This window comes from Saccopteryx leptura, chromosome 3 (genome assembly GCF_036850995.1).
Source record: "Saccopteryx leptura isolate mSacLep1 chromosome 3, mSacLep1_pri_phased_curated, whole genome shotgun sequence".
In the NCBI taxonomy this organism is placed as follows: domain Eukaryota; kingdom Metazoa; phylum Chordata; class Mammalia; order Chiroptera; family Emballonuridae; genus Saccopteryx; species Saccopteryx leptura.
The window spans coordinates 190,409,179-190,424,163 of record NC_089505.1 but is presented as its reverse complement, the minus strand read 5'-3'; the positions used below and the strand labels follow the sequence as shown (position 1 = coordinate 190,424,163).

The 14,985-nt window shown below is 45.9% G+C and overlaps 1 protein-coding gene across 2 annotated transcripts in view; it reads left to right on the top strand.

Moving 5' to 3' along the window:
* The window catches only part of GFOD1 (Gfo/Idh/MocA-like oxidoreductase domain containing 1), a 145,050-nt gene that overhangs the window by 10,084 nt on the left and 119,981 nt on the right, over positions 1-14,985 (top strand). Inside the window, exon 1 of one of the 2 annotated variants that reach the window (XM_066377082.1) lies at positions 4,113-4,212. The exons of the other annotated variant lie outside the window; for it this stretch is intronic. The gene's annotated coding sequence lies outside the window, so the exon portion shown is untranslated. Of the gene's footprint in view, positions 1-4,112; positions 4,213-14,985 lie in introns of those variants that run through there. 2 annotated transcript variants of the gene reach the window in all.

Genomic DNA, 14,985 nt, shown 5'->3' with positions numbered 1-14,985 from the left:
GTAAGCATTGGTTTTGTGATTTTCTTAAGTTGTTAAGTTAGGGGTAGAATATTCTGGTTTTAAAATGCTTCCCTGTATTTTTGGTTTTGGAACTAGATAGTGTTGAAAAAATTCCTCAAGCCAAATGAAATTAGCTTTAACAAATATTCACTGAAATGTTTCATTATTTAGAAGAGGAAACAACCATGTGAGCAGCAGACGCTCATGACTGGGCTCCTGCGTTGCCCTGGGCCCTGATCATGTGCTGAACTTCCTTTGAGGGATGTCTCCAGTTCAGAATTATCAGAAATTATCAGAGATGCTCCAGAATCTTTCAATCACTTATTTTACCCAGTTTCTGGAGAATGTTTCTCTCTTTTTCATTTATTTTTATTTAATAGATGCCTTTGAATGCTTGTAGCAATGTATTAGGTGTGGTGGGAAATACCCCAGATAGTAAGATATGATCTTTGTCCTTGAGAAAAAATAAACATTCACAAACAACAACAATGGAACTTCATGATTAAGTACAGAATCAAGTGTTATATTGCAGTGCCAGTAAGTGTTTGCTTAAGACAGTTGAGTCACCCAAACATAAAAGTGTTGTGTTGGATTAAGGGCCAACCATCTGGGTAATGTCCCAGTGCCAGTCTACAGAGGGTACTAAAACAATAGGAAAAACTGGAGAAACTGAACAAAATCCCCCTCATACAAGTGTTCTGTGTGTGCCTGGGGGCCTGGCAGCAGAGGGAGACCTGGAAGGGCCTCCTCCAACAGGCGGTGAGCTGTTTCTGAGTTGCCTTCCAGAAGAGCTGGATCTAGTTCACTGCTAAGCATTTGTGTTGCTGAGTGGGGAACTTGAGTTTCAGGTCAGAGATAAAATGTGCGGAACCTGTGAGGAAAGGCCACGCTGGTCCCCAGTGCCCTTCCCCTCAGGCAGTGTGGGTCCCTGAAGAGGTGGCCCTGCAGATAATAGGTGCTGCCTGAAAGCTGAAGTTTCTGGAGAGCTAGAATGGCCCAGGAAGACATTTGGCAGAAGTAGGGTGTAAACTGGGTGAAGAAGGGGGAGGATTTAATAATTGCGAAAGAAGACATAGTCAGCTCTGTGATATGAAACCCTCTCCAAGGACCAACCTGGTTCTGTAGCAACACGGAGGAAAATTGTGTTTCCTAAGGCCGACCACCTAGGACAAAGTTAGAGGGATTTAAGAATGTCTAAATTGACCATGGCCAGGTAGCTCCATTGGTTATAGCATCATCCTGATATACTAAGATTGCGGGTTCAATCCCTAGTCAACCAATGAACACGTAAATAAGTGCAATAACAAATTAATGTTTCTCTCGCTCTCTCTAAAATCAATTTTTGAATGTCCAAAATTAAAAATTATTTTGTCTTACCAAGAATTAAAAAAAATATTTTCTCAGCATTCCACCACCTCCCCCTTCATCTGCATCTTTCTTTCCCCTCAGCTCCTAGTGGTGACTGTCACAGATGACACAGCTCTGAGGTCGGCAAAGAAAACAGCTTGCAGGATTGTTGGGAAGAACCCCATAGAGAGGAGCAAACATGGCTGCCTTAAAGGGTGTGAAAAGAGCTGTAAAAATTGAGTCAGCAAGAAACACTGTACAGACAAAAGCTCCCTGTGTGGTGGAGTTGGGGCAGGCTACAGTGGAAAGCAGGGTCAACTGAGGAGAGGCTGAGCTGGCCTTGCTCAGTTCCTGGTTTTGTGTTTGTGCCGGATGGTGGTGGAAACCCATGTCCCTTTGTTATAGAGTTGAGTACCTAATGGTCCAAGGGTCAGTTCAGATGAAAGACTCTCCTTGGTCAAGACACTTAGTGCGTGACATGGGGACATGCTTGTCAACATTAGGAGGGGACAGCTTGTGGAGATTATGAGGCTGCTGCCCAGTGCTCTGCTGTCCTGGGAGATAGTTTCAGGGCAGGGCCACTGTGGTAGAACAAATAATTAGTTCTTGACTTGGGATCCAGTGGTCAGTCAACAGAGCCTTGCTAGGTGAGTGAGTGCTCTGGCTAGGCTTCTGAAAGCTTCCAAACATGACACACTGTGTGTCTTTATTGCTCTATTTCAAAAGGAGATTTCCTGTTTGAATTTGGTATCAGCCTGCAGGAAATAAAGTGGGGCACTTTTTCATCAGTGGAAAAGTTGAAGAGTCTTAAGAGGCAGCCTCATCACACTGCCTGGGGTTGAATCCTGGCTTTGCCATGTTCTATGTGGCTATGGGTTCTCTATGTAACTCTTCTGAGCTTCAGTTTCTTCATCTTTAAGACAGATAAGAAAACTACCTCCCTCAGAAGCGCATTGACTTAAACAGGAATTTGTTCAAAGTGAGTGCTCAATGACATGAGAATGCTGCTTACTCAGAACTTATTATGATGAGCCGCTACTATCCATTCATTCTCCCCCAGAGCAAATATTGACTGAGCACTAGCTGTATACTGCTCTTTAGAACTGCACTTTATAGTACAGTGGCTATTGGCCACATGTGGCTCTTTAGATTTACATAAATTAAACATAAATAAAAAATCCAGTTTCTCAGTTGCCCTAGTCACATTTCAGGTGCTCAAAGGCCACCTGTGGCTGCTGGTGGCCATCCTGTTGGTCAGTGCAGCACAGGACATTTCCATCTTTGCAAAAAGACCTATTAGACTGCTCTAACCTTGGGGCTGTAGACTCAACAGCAAACAGCAGTTATTTATGCTTAATCTAAGCATAGATTTTTGAGAATTCCAAACTTTTGAGTGTGTTTTGTTCTCTACCAGGGGTAGGATGATAAGGCATCCCCACAGTGGGTTACTGGTATGCTGTAAGTAATTAGTAGATGTTTAGCGAGGCATGGCCATGCCTTTATTTATTATTAATAAGAAGGAGATGTGCTGTGGGAAGTTTCCTAAAATTCCCATTAAACGTTGGGAATGAACAACCAGATAAATGACACTCCTGCCCACCTTCGGGCCATCACAGGTACTGTAGGCAAATGGCACAGATGAGACTGAGAGATGCCAGGCCAGGACTGTAGCCTTTGCTCCATGGTGACGCTTCCTTAGCCCTCTTAGCAGAGCTTGAGGCTTCCTTCCTTTTGCCTGAAGCACAGAGGAGCAAAAGGAACCAGTGGTGGGAAGGGACTAGAAGCCCGCCTCTTAATCCCTTGAGAACCCAAGAGAACCCCAGGAGCCAATTCCTGAGGGGAGCCTGACTTCACAGGGGGTTGCTTTCTACCCCATTGCCAGCACACTGTGGGACTCTGCGAAGGAGGTTTCTGCCTGAATATTTCTCTTCTCTCCATGCCTCTATCCTTCCCTTCACCTAAGGAGAAAGGCTCAAAGAATAGGTATTTACTATTTTCCTAATTATTACTGCCTTTTCCCCCCTTCAAGTCCCATTCGCTTTGTGAAAGCAATATCCATTTGTGCGAGCATGCTCAGAGAACCGGGACTGTGAAATTCCAGCCGGGGGAGCTTGGAGGGAGAGGTGTGTGCATTTGAGGGTGTGACATGCAGCCCCAGCATGTTTCTGACAGAATGTCTCTTGGCTGAAGTCAAGGACAAAGTAAGGATCTTAGATTACTTGTTATTTGAATTTGTCACTGGCAGCTCCTCTCGTCTCCTACATGGGTATGAATAATCAAAAGTGGGCGGTGGAAAATGAGATCCTCTCTGCTCTGTCTCTTCCCTTTTCTAGCAGAGCTCGGGCACCACAGGGGAACACAGCTGCAGGTCTGAACACTGATGGGGAAAATGCCTCATGGTTCTGTTTGTCAGAATGTCTGCTCCTGTTCCAGCACCACCCACGTGGGACACTTATTTATGCCATACAGTAATGCTCTCAGTGAGTCCTGGGGGACAGGTTTAGAGCCCGTGGGGATGTAGCCTGTCTGACTTGATATGCACAGCCTTTCACATCTAGGGCACAGAGGCAGCCTGGCTTTCCCCGGGAGGCCCAAGGATACCACAATGCTGTGTTTGTCTGTGGAACTGAGACTGGGACGCAGCTACTTGTGCTGACTGCAGTGCGGTGGGCTGCTGTCCATAGCCTGTGTGCACTGGGGGTCCCACAGGAGTGGGGGCTGTGCACTGAGCAGCTGACATTTGCTTTTCTCCTTTGCAGCCCCCACGACCCTGGATGATACTGATAGCTGTGTTCATCGCTTCCAAGTCTGGGGAAGCCAGTGGGATTGCGTGGGCCACATCCTCCAGCAGGGGTCCCTGATTAGGTATTTGTTAGTTTTCAATGAACTCATTTCTGTTTATCATCCATTTATGAGGGCCTGCAATGTGTATGGTCATATTCTAGGTCATGGGAGGGGTGAAGAGGTCAAAGATGTATAAAATCTGGCATGGACTCTGAAAGACCTTAATATCTACCCAGAACCTACCCATCACTTTGGAGATGAGAACTAACATTTTATCAAGTACTTACAGTGTACCAGGTTGAGTCAAGCGTGGTTCAGTGTCAGCTCATCCTACCTTGCGACCAACCTTCCAGGTGGGCATTTAGCATCTTCATCTTACAACTGAGAACTTTAACTATAGAGAGGTTAAATATCACATGTCATTGATTCTAAGACATTTTCACACTTTATAATCTACTATGTCTTATAGTCAGTGTCCTGTCACAGTTTCATTGACAGTAGTGAATGATCATAGATCTTTGCAGGGGTGTCTTAGATTCTGCAGAATTGAGTATTTTGTCAGGTTCACCCAGCTGAAAAGAAGTGGAGTCAGAATTCAACATGGGTCTGCCTGACTGTAAAGCTTGTGTGCCCAGTCTTGCTTTCTTCTATAACTGGCAAAGGCCATGTGATTTCCACAGACCATGTATGGAAAGGGGACAGTGAATGAACGGGAGGGAGCTGCAGAGCACAGGGAACTGCATGTGTCAAACAGGATGTAGAAAGATGGAGAAAATATTATTTAACTATCTTCCCTTCTCTGTTGAATATAAAACCCCCATTTTTTAAAGGCCAACAATAAATGGCAAACTGTGGTCTGGTTGAGAGAAACAGAGTAATGCATTCCTTCATCTCTGCTGCTGTGGTTGGGGCTGAGTGCATTGTTTACCTGCAGGAATGTGTGAGGGATGTGACAGTGACCTCTTTACTGTCCTGAGAACCATGTTAGGAGACATAGGCCAGCACCCTCCCCCACATGGCTGAGTTCTGGGAAGTCCCTGTGTGCAGGCCTGTGTGTTTATCACTGGCACAGTGTGCTATGGTCAACACTCCCAGATATGAAGAAAGGTCTCAATTCCATGGCTGACTTGGATTCAGAGAGCCATGCTCTCGACTGGAGAGTGCTGCCATGCTTTGCATACTCTGGGTTGGATCTACATAGCCCCACACGCATAACAAGTCTGGGCCTACGACAGGCTCTAAGTAATTTTCCTGAGCTGAAAAGCAGCTGATGTAAAAAATGGAGAAGTAGAAGGTTGAATGATCTGGTATCTCATGGGTGTGTGAGTAGTGTAAAGAGCATACTCCTGGTGATCAGAACTCCATGACAGACTTGGAGGGACCTGTCCCCTAATGCCTAGGGAAACTGAATATCAGGGGAGTTGAGTGGCTTGTTGGTGTTCACACAGCTGATCCTTGAAAACTGAGTCAGGACCAACCCGGAACACTCCAGAGAGTGTTCCTTCATCCTGTCTCAGATGTTTAATTACTCGGGGCCTGTGTTTCTTCAACAATGAGGAAAATGGAGAGGTTAACTTCTGGCAAGCTCTTCTGCGGAAGTACTGATTGTGAAAAATTCCTGCATGCATGAAAGTGTTCAGTGAAACCTTATTTATATTTCTGAAGCACTAGAAACAAACACAAATGGTCCACAGTAGGGAACTGGGTAGGTAAATATGGTGAATACAATAGATTAAGTACTGAATAACTGTTGGAATTATGTAAAGGAAGACCAGCATTATAGGGATTTTTAAAAATGATATAATTATAGGTAAAGAAAGGATACAGAAATATTTGTATATTATGATAGCCTTGTTTAAAACACACATGCTCTGAAAATTAAAATTTGGAAGGTAATAAGCCCAAATACTAATATGGTTATTACGGGATGGTGGGATTTGGATTTTTTTTCTACACTAAATTTTCAATTTGATCTTAATGGAAAAAATGTATATTTTTGAAAGAAAGAGACAATAATGTGGGAATAATTGCTTGGTTGAGGTGACTATACAGTTCTTACATTCTGTGATGCTCTGAATCTGGGACAGTAATCTCCAGGCACGTGTAGACGTTTATGGTGAAGCGAAATTAGCCCAGCATTGACTGAAGGGAAAAGGGGGTTCAGGAGCTCTGCTGTTCTTGTGGAGTATATTCGGATGTGGCTCTGGGTCTGAGGACATGCTGGAGGCTCTTGGCTGTAGGGTAGTTTATTTGTAATTCTAACCTTGTGTCCCCAGAAACCAGTGTCACTAGAAGAGGCTGATGAGGTCCCATCCTGTTCCACTACCTCCTGAATTCACCCCAGGGTGGGAAGAGATGTTGTTGACTTCAGCCTTCCAAAGAAATACAGGAATGGTGCATCTGCAGCATTTCCAGCTTTCATTTCCCCTTTCTTTGCAGGGAGTTTTCTTTTTAGCCAAACCTGTGCTGGCGTAGGTGGTGAGTGGCTTTGGAACCCTGTTCTGAGAAAGTTCACCACCACCTGCTGGAATTGCTGTCTGGGCCGTGGGGTGGTGGTGCGGTGCCCCCACAAGGTGTTGACCTGGGAGCCTGGGCAGGTGGATCTTGTCCTGACTCCACAACTATCTGTGTGACCTTGGGCAAGTGACCTCACCTCTCTAGACTTTCGTTTCCTTACACGTGAAATGCAGGCGCCGAAGTGGGTTTATCTGTCCCTGCCACATGCTACCTTGTCTGCCTACTCTGGTAACTCACTTTAAAAGCTGGGTACTGACTGGGCAAAATGATTTGGTTTGGTAAATATTTTTCAGTGCTGTTTTATTATTATTGCTGTCAACTGGTTGATCAGCTTGGTTTTTTTGTTTTGTTTTTGGTATTTAAAAAATGTTGTTACACAAACACACACAGCTCTCCATTATAACAGGAAACAGTCTTTTATCTTCAAGGGAGGTGATGTGCACATTCTGGGGACAAAGTGGCATGGATGGTGTGGCTTAGTGGGAAAGCTGATTGCCAAGAGAGAGAGAGAGAGAGAGAGAGAGAGAGAGAGAGCCCGCCTATGTGTATTATGCCCTTAATGTTGTGGGGATTTTTTTCTCCCTTTAATGTCACCACTGAGAACACATCTGTATGGGTAGCTGCTACTACCAGCTGTCAAGCTAGTAATTTAGTGGTGTTTGGTATAATTTCTGGGCACAAATTGATCAGCACAGTGGGTGTTTGGGGTTAGTTTTTTCTGCAGGTGCCCCATTAAGCAGATGGTGCTCCCTTGCACTAAGGAAAGATATAGTTTTGCCCAAGAAGAACTACTGCACTGTCAGCAGAAGCTCAAAGGGATATTTATTCCAAGCAACTCCAGTCTGGAAATTGCGATGGGGACAGTTTATAGGAGCCCAAAGGGAGGGAGACAATATGAGAACGTCACCCTGTCATACTTTTGTAGTTGGTTGGGTACAGCCACTCTTCATGCCATTGTTCACCCAAGGCAGGTCCCTTCTGCATGTAGTTACCCTTCCAAATAGGTAGAGCACGTGACGTGAATAACTGTGGGTAGGAAGCTTGTTACTGATCATCACCTGGCAGAGGAGTGAGCGGACCTCACATGTTAGCATAAAGACAAAACCCAGAGAGGGTCTTGAAAGGAAAATAACTGTTTATTTCTCCCATATTTTCTCCCTGTTATCTCCTAACTCAGATAGAAAATCTGTGCCATCTGGGAACACTAAGAAGGCACAACAATACCATCTTGTACCTTCCACAGAGTTACGTGAGCAAAGACTGCAGGACCAGCAGATAGAGAAGAAGCTGATCAAGGCAGTGTCTATGTCCGTGTAGAATGTTGTGGGGTTGCCCTAGACTGGGGGTGGCCTCTGTCTTTCTCAGCACTAATTACTACTTGGCTTCAGTGTTTGACAGTCGTTTTAAATAGGAAAGGTTTCCTGAGATCCAGTCTAAACTCAGGGGTTCTTTACAGAGAAGACACTTGGTGTGATGACAGTGTCCTGCATCAGATGGCTGTTGGATGACCCAGGTTTTGTTTTACCTCTGCTGATAACGCATATGGATCTTTTTCTCTTCTGAACATTTTTAGAGAGACAGGAAGCCTTGGTGGGGTCCTGTTCTTGATACTGACTCACTTTGTGTGGCCTGATACCGTCTCTTAACATGGCTGGCCTAAAAAAAAGGAGTTTATTTACAATGGTTCTCAAGCTTGGCTTCACATTAAGAGCCCCTAGGAAGGTTTTGAACATCCTGATGTCCAGGCTGCACCCCAGAGCAATTATGTAAGAGTCTCTGAGGGTGGAAACTAGGCATTGCCATTTTTAATAGCTCCTCAAAGTTAAGTATGTTTGTGTGTGTGTGTGTGTGTGTGTGTGTGTGAGTATGTGTGTGTGTGAGTGTTTCTCAAACTTTAATATGATCTGAATCACATGAACATCTTGTTAAAATATAGATCTGGAGTCCATCAGTCTGGGTGGGGCCTAAGAGTCTGCATTTTTAACAAGTTTCCATGGGTACTGATGCGGTTGGTTCACAGAGCAAGCTTTTAGTGACAAGGTTGAGATCAAAATATGAGCCATGGTACAAGGCACAATAATTATGTTTGCAAAAATGTGGCACAAGCCCTGTACTACAGAAATGAGCACAGAGGAAGCTGCAGTTATTCTAGAAGAGTAAAATAAATCAGGGGTTGCTGCATGGAGGAAGAGGCATTGGAGATACCCTTAACAATGAGGCTTTCTTTCGGTAGAATCTGATTTGGAATTAGTCAAGGAAACTTCTGGTTCTCCAGAGAAACACAACCAATAGGATTTGTGTTTGTGTGTGTGTGTATAGATACTAGTTTTAAGAAATTGGTTTATGCAGTTGTGGACACTGGCAAATCTGAGATCTGCAGGGCAGGACAGCAGGCTGGAGACCCAGGGAAGGGTCAGTGTAGCAGTTCAAGTCCAAAGGCAGTCTGCAGGCAGAATCCTCTCTTCTATTTGGAGGTGATCACTTTTTCTATTAAAGTCTTCAATTGATTGAATGACTGCTCCCCCCTTATGGAGAATAATCTGCTTTACTCAGAGTCTGCTGATTTAAATGTTAATTTCATCTTTAAAAAATGCTTTCACAGAAACATCTATAATCTTATTTGACCAAATACCTAGGTACCACGGCCTGGCCAAGTTGACATACAAAATTAACCATCACAATGAGGGAAATGCTTTTCCAGTGCTTTTGGCGTTTGTAAACTACAGAACTATGGCTGGAGAGGAAGGAGCTGTGGGCCAGCGGAACAAGAATGTCTTCTGGGCACTAATCTGTACTGGCAATGTTTTGGCAAGTCTGTGTTCTGCTGTAAATGTAAGAGGGCCACACTTCATGAGCCATAGAATTGGCATGAGCACTGGTTCTGTCTGCCCACCCTTCCCTCTAACCTGGCATGTGTGGGCACTGAAGGACACTTGTCTGGGTCCTTCCAGTTGCCTGGCTCTGTGCGCGAGAGAAATAGATTAACAGGGAAGAGCACAGGGAACATTAGGTCTGGGGGAAAACTGTGCATGGTGCTGTCCAGCGCTCTGCTTCACTCTCTCATGATTGGAGTCATCCCGAAAAGGGAAGATGAGTGGGGGCAAAAGCACCAAATATCTGCAGGCAAGGAGCACGCTGTAGAGCAGGAGTCTACCTTTCTCTGACCTTAAGCCATAGGGAGAAATACATTTCACATCGTGACACAGTAAATATAGAAGTGTATAGAAATAGGTAACATCTAGGGGTGTGTGTGTGTGTGTGTATGTGTGTGTACAAATAAAATCGCAGAAAATGGAAGAAGTTTTACAACCTGAGTTTTACTTTTATTTCATTGGCACATGATGCATCATGGTATTTCCTATTTCATTAAGAAGGAAAGCTGGTCCTGTCCCACTGAACCAATTTCACAATACTTAACAGGTGGATACCTGCGGTAAAAAATGTGACCCAGGTTCTGGCAGAGAGGAAAGGACTCTCCGAGCCCGGTGATCTGAAGCAGCACTGTGCAGTGGAACTTGTTGTGGTTGTGGAAGCTTTCTGTCCTGTGTTATCCAGAGAGGGAGCTGCGGGCACCATGTGGCTGGTGAGCATGTGAGATGTGGCTAGTGCCAATAAAGAACTGAAGTTTAAATTTTATTCCATTTTAATTGATTTAAATTTAAGTAGCTGCATATGACTAAAGAGGAACGGCATTTTAAATTTTGTTCTGTTTTAATGAACTTAAATGTATGTAGCTGCATGTGACTAGTGGCTCCTGGGGTGGACAACACCGATCTGAGGGACTGCCCTTCTGCCTCTGACTGTGTGGCAGTGAGCCCCCACCTTCACCACAGCCCCGTCCCACAGCCTTGGCTTTGGGTGCAGCATCTGCTAACTGGGAGGCTGGACTCAGAGCCTCCTTTCTGGGTTCTGCTGGTGAGGAAAACCAGGCTTAATGCTTACATGGGGCATATAGTTAATTAAGTGCCCTGGGTGGTGTTACAGATTACATGCTGTGCATTTTTAAATGATCCATAAGAAAGCTTTCCCTTCTTCCCTTTCAGTGGCTTAATTGCTCACCTATGTGACTTGACAGTTTGAAAAGAGAGATGCTTTCTGCTTAATGAAATCTTAGCAGCCTATCTTCACCGATGAGCTCCTTGAATGGCACTTGCAACCTGAACATGAGATGCTTTGCTTTCATCAGTTGCTTCCTTCTTGAGTAAAGGAATCCTTTTTCTAGACAGGGATGATGGCCAAAGGGAAGGCGACAGTGCAATTTGAGTGCATAAGTCACCATCAGGGTGGGTTTGTTTTGTTTTGTTTGTTGGCAAAGCTAGTGAGTACATTTGAGGTTTGGAGGACAGACTTTGTTTAAATTCTAGGAGTTGAAATTGGAAAAGACCCATTATTTCATTGACCTCAAGGTCCTGCTGGAAAAATTAAGGGACCCAGGAAAGGATGGGGGTGGGAGGTGATGGAGATCGTAGGTTTTCTGGGAAGAGCTGAGTCTGGGGTGAGTGGAGTGATGGAGAAGGAGCCTCCTTCTTTCTGAAATCAGAGGGATCAATTCATGGTTCAGGGGAGGGTGTACCCCATACATATCAGATACAGGAAAAATACCAATAACACATCATTCCAGATTCAGCTGACAGGAAACAGCTGCTGAGGAGGAATGGGCAATGTGAGGGCAGAGTGGTGCCGCCCTGCTCTGGAGGGAAGAAGGTATGAGCTGACTGGGGATGGAAAAACAGGGGGAAGGCTGTTGTGGCTCATTAGCCACCTGAGGCTGTGCTGGAGGCATCCCAGCTGTGGTGGCAGACTGGGCGACCCAGGGCGTTCCTGGTGGCCGCTTAGCAAGGGTCTGACCAGGGCCAGGCTGGGGGGGCTCTGTGACAGCATGGAGAGTGAGCCTGGGAGCCCGAGGGCTGCCTGTAATCATCATGAGAGCTGTACTGATGGGGGGCCCACCGTGTCCAACATGCTTGGCCAGGGGCTATAAAGTGGACTCAAAACATGAGATGGACTTCCTGCTTCCAAAGGGTCAAGGTTAGGAAGTCAAAAGTAGACATTATACAAAAACAGAGCAAAACAAATACTGTCAGAGTCCAGTGTGAACATGCCATTCGGCCTCTTACACTGCTCTGCTGCGCTGCCTCCTGATTTCCCGCACGACCAGCTCAAGGTGACCCACAGTGCCCCAGGCTATTTGTGACTCACTGTGTGCCGCTGACGTCCTCGGTACCCATAGACATGGGCGTCATTATGGGCCCATCACTGGGCCCATCACCGTGAGAGTGGGGAAATGAGGATAAGGCAGACTCTGATGCCAGCCAGACGACTGATCCAGTTCCCCTCTGTCTCCTTTGAAAACTCTCCATCAGCACCACTGGTGGGTGGGCTCTGGGGGACCCACTGGGATTACTGAGGTTGAGCTTAGCAGCGATTCAGCAGATGTTTATTTTGAGTCTGTGGATGTTTATTTTCAGAGTGAATTGGGGACCCTGCCCTCAAAGAGTTTACAGTTCTTGGAGCAGATGCCATGACACAGAATGATAGGGCTATGCTGGCCTGGGATGACGGCCACGGGGCTGCAGGAGGGGACGGGTTTGGGGCACAAAGGGGAACTTTACAGCAGCAGTGATGTTTGAGTGGAGCTCTGACGGGGAGAGCGTTCCTGGCGAGGAAGCAGTGTGAGCTGAGGGGCAGCGGCTGAACGGGTGTGGTACATTCAGGCAAGGGCCCCGGGGCCCCGAGTTCAGGCTGTCATTGGAATAACTGGTTGGGAATAAAGCAGGCGATCCAGGACAGCAAAGGGCTGTAACACCAACCCAAGGAGCAAGAGTGCTCTCTGGGCAGCGAGGAGTGGTCATATCTGCCCTGCGTTTAGAACACCCCGCAGCAGGAGTGGCAGAGTGCAGAAGAGCCTGCATGTGGTGGACATTAGAAGCAGGAAGGCCAGTGGAGGCAGTGGGACTCACTGTGGCGCCTGAGCAGAATGGGATGTGATAAACATGGGCAGTGGAAGTGCCCTGCAGATGGCAAAACTGGAGAGGTGAAGGAGAGAGGAGAGGAGACACTGAAGCAGGAATGAGCTTCCTCCAGGCGGGGACTACACTGTGTGATGATGGACGAGAAACAAACATATGGGTGGTTCTGATGACCTAGAGCTGCTGACACACCTCTCCAAAACAGTGGTTTCAAAACAATACCATCCTTTATTTTACTCACCAGCCTGGAGGTTGGTTAGACTCCACTGCTGCAGTCAGATGGTAGCTGGGCCAGGCATCTTCTTGAAGGCTCTCCACACATCTGTCTGGCACCCGGGCTGGGAAGACAAGATCCATAGGGGAGCTGGAACAGCTGGGGCTCCTCAGCTCCTCACCACCTTCTACCTCATTTCTCCACAGGGATTTTAAGGGTAGCCAGACTGTTTACACAGTGGCTGGAGGCTCCCAGAGTGAGTGTCCCCAAAGAAATAGGCAGATGCTGCCACGTGGCTTTTTCTAACCGAGGCTCTGAAGTTGTGCAGTAGCTCGTGCCTCATTTTATGCACTGATGTGATTATAAATGCCCTTCTGCTCAGGGAGAGGGCACTATATCATCCCTCTCGATGAGAGGAACATCAAGGAATTTGTGGATGTGTTTTCAAGCTGCCCCCACAAGGGTAATCAATCTCATTGAGGCATTTTGCAGAGGGGATGAAATAGTGGTATAAACCATCGGGAGCATTGAGTGGACAAGTGAACTGAATCCTCATCTACCACAGAAGGATGTGAAGAGAGGGCCTCTAAATTAGAGATGTAGGCATCTTCTTTAGAGATACGAGGGTCCCTGCCAGAGTCAATTGTTATCTGAACTTGTTTTTTTGCCTTTAAGGAGCATATTGTCTGGCTTCCCTGTGTGAGTTCAGAGGGAATAGCATCTGTGGGACCATTGCTGACAGGTGGCACCAGGATGGGATTGTCCTGGGGCCGTGGGGAGGCAAAGGGGAACAAACTGACCAGTCAGTGCTTCAGGGAGTCGAACGTAGGATGGAGTGGGGGAGTGTTTCAGATTTGATTCTGAGTGGTGAGGACGTGTTCAAGTCTGTTAACTCTGTGCCAAGTGTGAGCTTCAGTGTGTGTGTGTAGGGGGAAGGGCACTCTTATAAAAGAGCTATAAAAATCAAGGCAATAGTCAATAAGGTAGTGATGAGGCTGAAGCCAGGCCATCATTTCTCAGCATTGCTCTGGTGTCCAGAATTGTTAAAATACAGCAACAACAATAATACGTTATGTAATATAATAATAGAGTTTCCTGGGCTGCTTGTAACAAAGTACCACAAAACAGGTGGCTCAGCCAATAGAAGTCTGTTGTCTCACAGTCCTCCAGGGTGGAAGTCCAAGGTCACGGTGTCGCCAGGGTTGGTCCCTCTGAGCTGATGAGGGAGAATCTGTTTTCTTGAGCTTCTGGTAGATTGCTGGCCATCTTGGTCATCTTTGGCTTTAGGTGCATCACTCAGATCTCTGTCTTCATCTCCACGTGACTTTCTCCCTGTGTATGTGTCTGTCTCCAGATCTCCTCTTTGGGTAAGGGTACTGGTCATATTGGATTAGGGCTCAAATCTAATGACCTCAACTTAATTTGATCCTCAGCAGAGACCCTGTTTTCAAATAAGGTTATATTCTGAGGTACTAAGAATTGGGAGGGAGACACAATTCAACCCATGGCAGTTGGTAAAGATGGGAGAAAATCTCTGAGTCTTTCCTGCATGTTCCTTTTTCCTTCTGTCCATCTTGCCTTTGATGAACAAAACACTGGTCTACCCTGTTAGTTACTGTCATGGCTGTCTCTCGAGCTTTTCTTCTCACCACTCCATGTCGTTTTTTACAAGACATCACATCTGAAAGGCTCCCTTATCTCTCTTTCAATTCAGTGCTTTTGCCTGAGGGGCAGTGGATCTTCTGGTTGTCTTCATTATAACAACTAGGACAATACCACCCCCACAAAGCAGTTTTGTGTCATTTCATTTTTATTCTCACAACACTCCTGTAGTACAGGTATCAGCACCATTTTACAGATATGGAAAATGGGTCTCATAGAGTTTAGGTCATGTGTGGAAGGTGATACTGCTAATGAGGAGGGCCTGGGACTGAAGTCACAATCAGGCTGACTTCTCCATCATACTAGATCACCTTAGGAGTTCAGTGGGGAGCATTGTCGGTTACATCTCTATTTCAAAGGAGTTTGGAAATGGTTTATAAAATGATAATGTAATACAAAGGGGGTTTTTAAATATATGGATGAGGAAAAGAGGGCCAAGGGACTAGGAAGCAATCAATTAAATTTGGATCTTAGCTCTCCTCAGTTCAGACT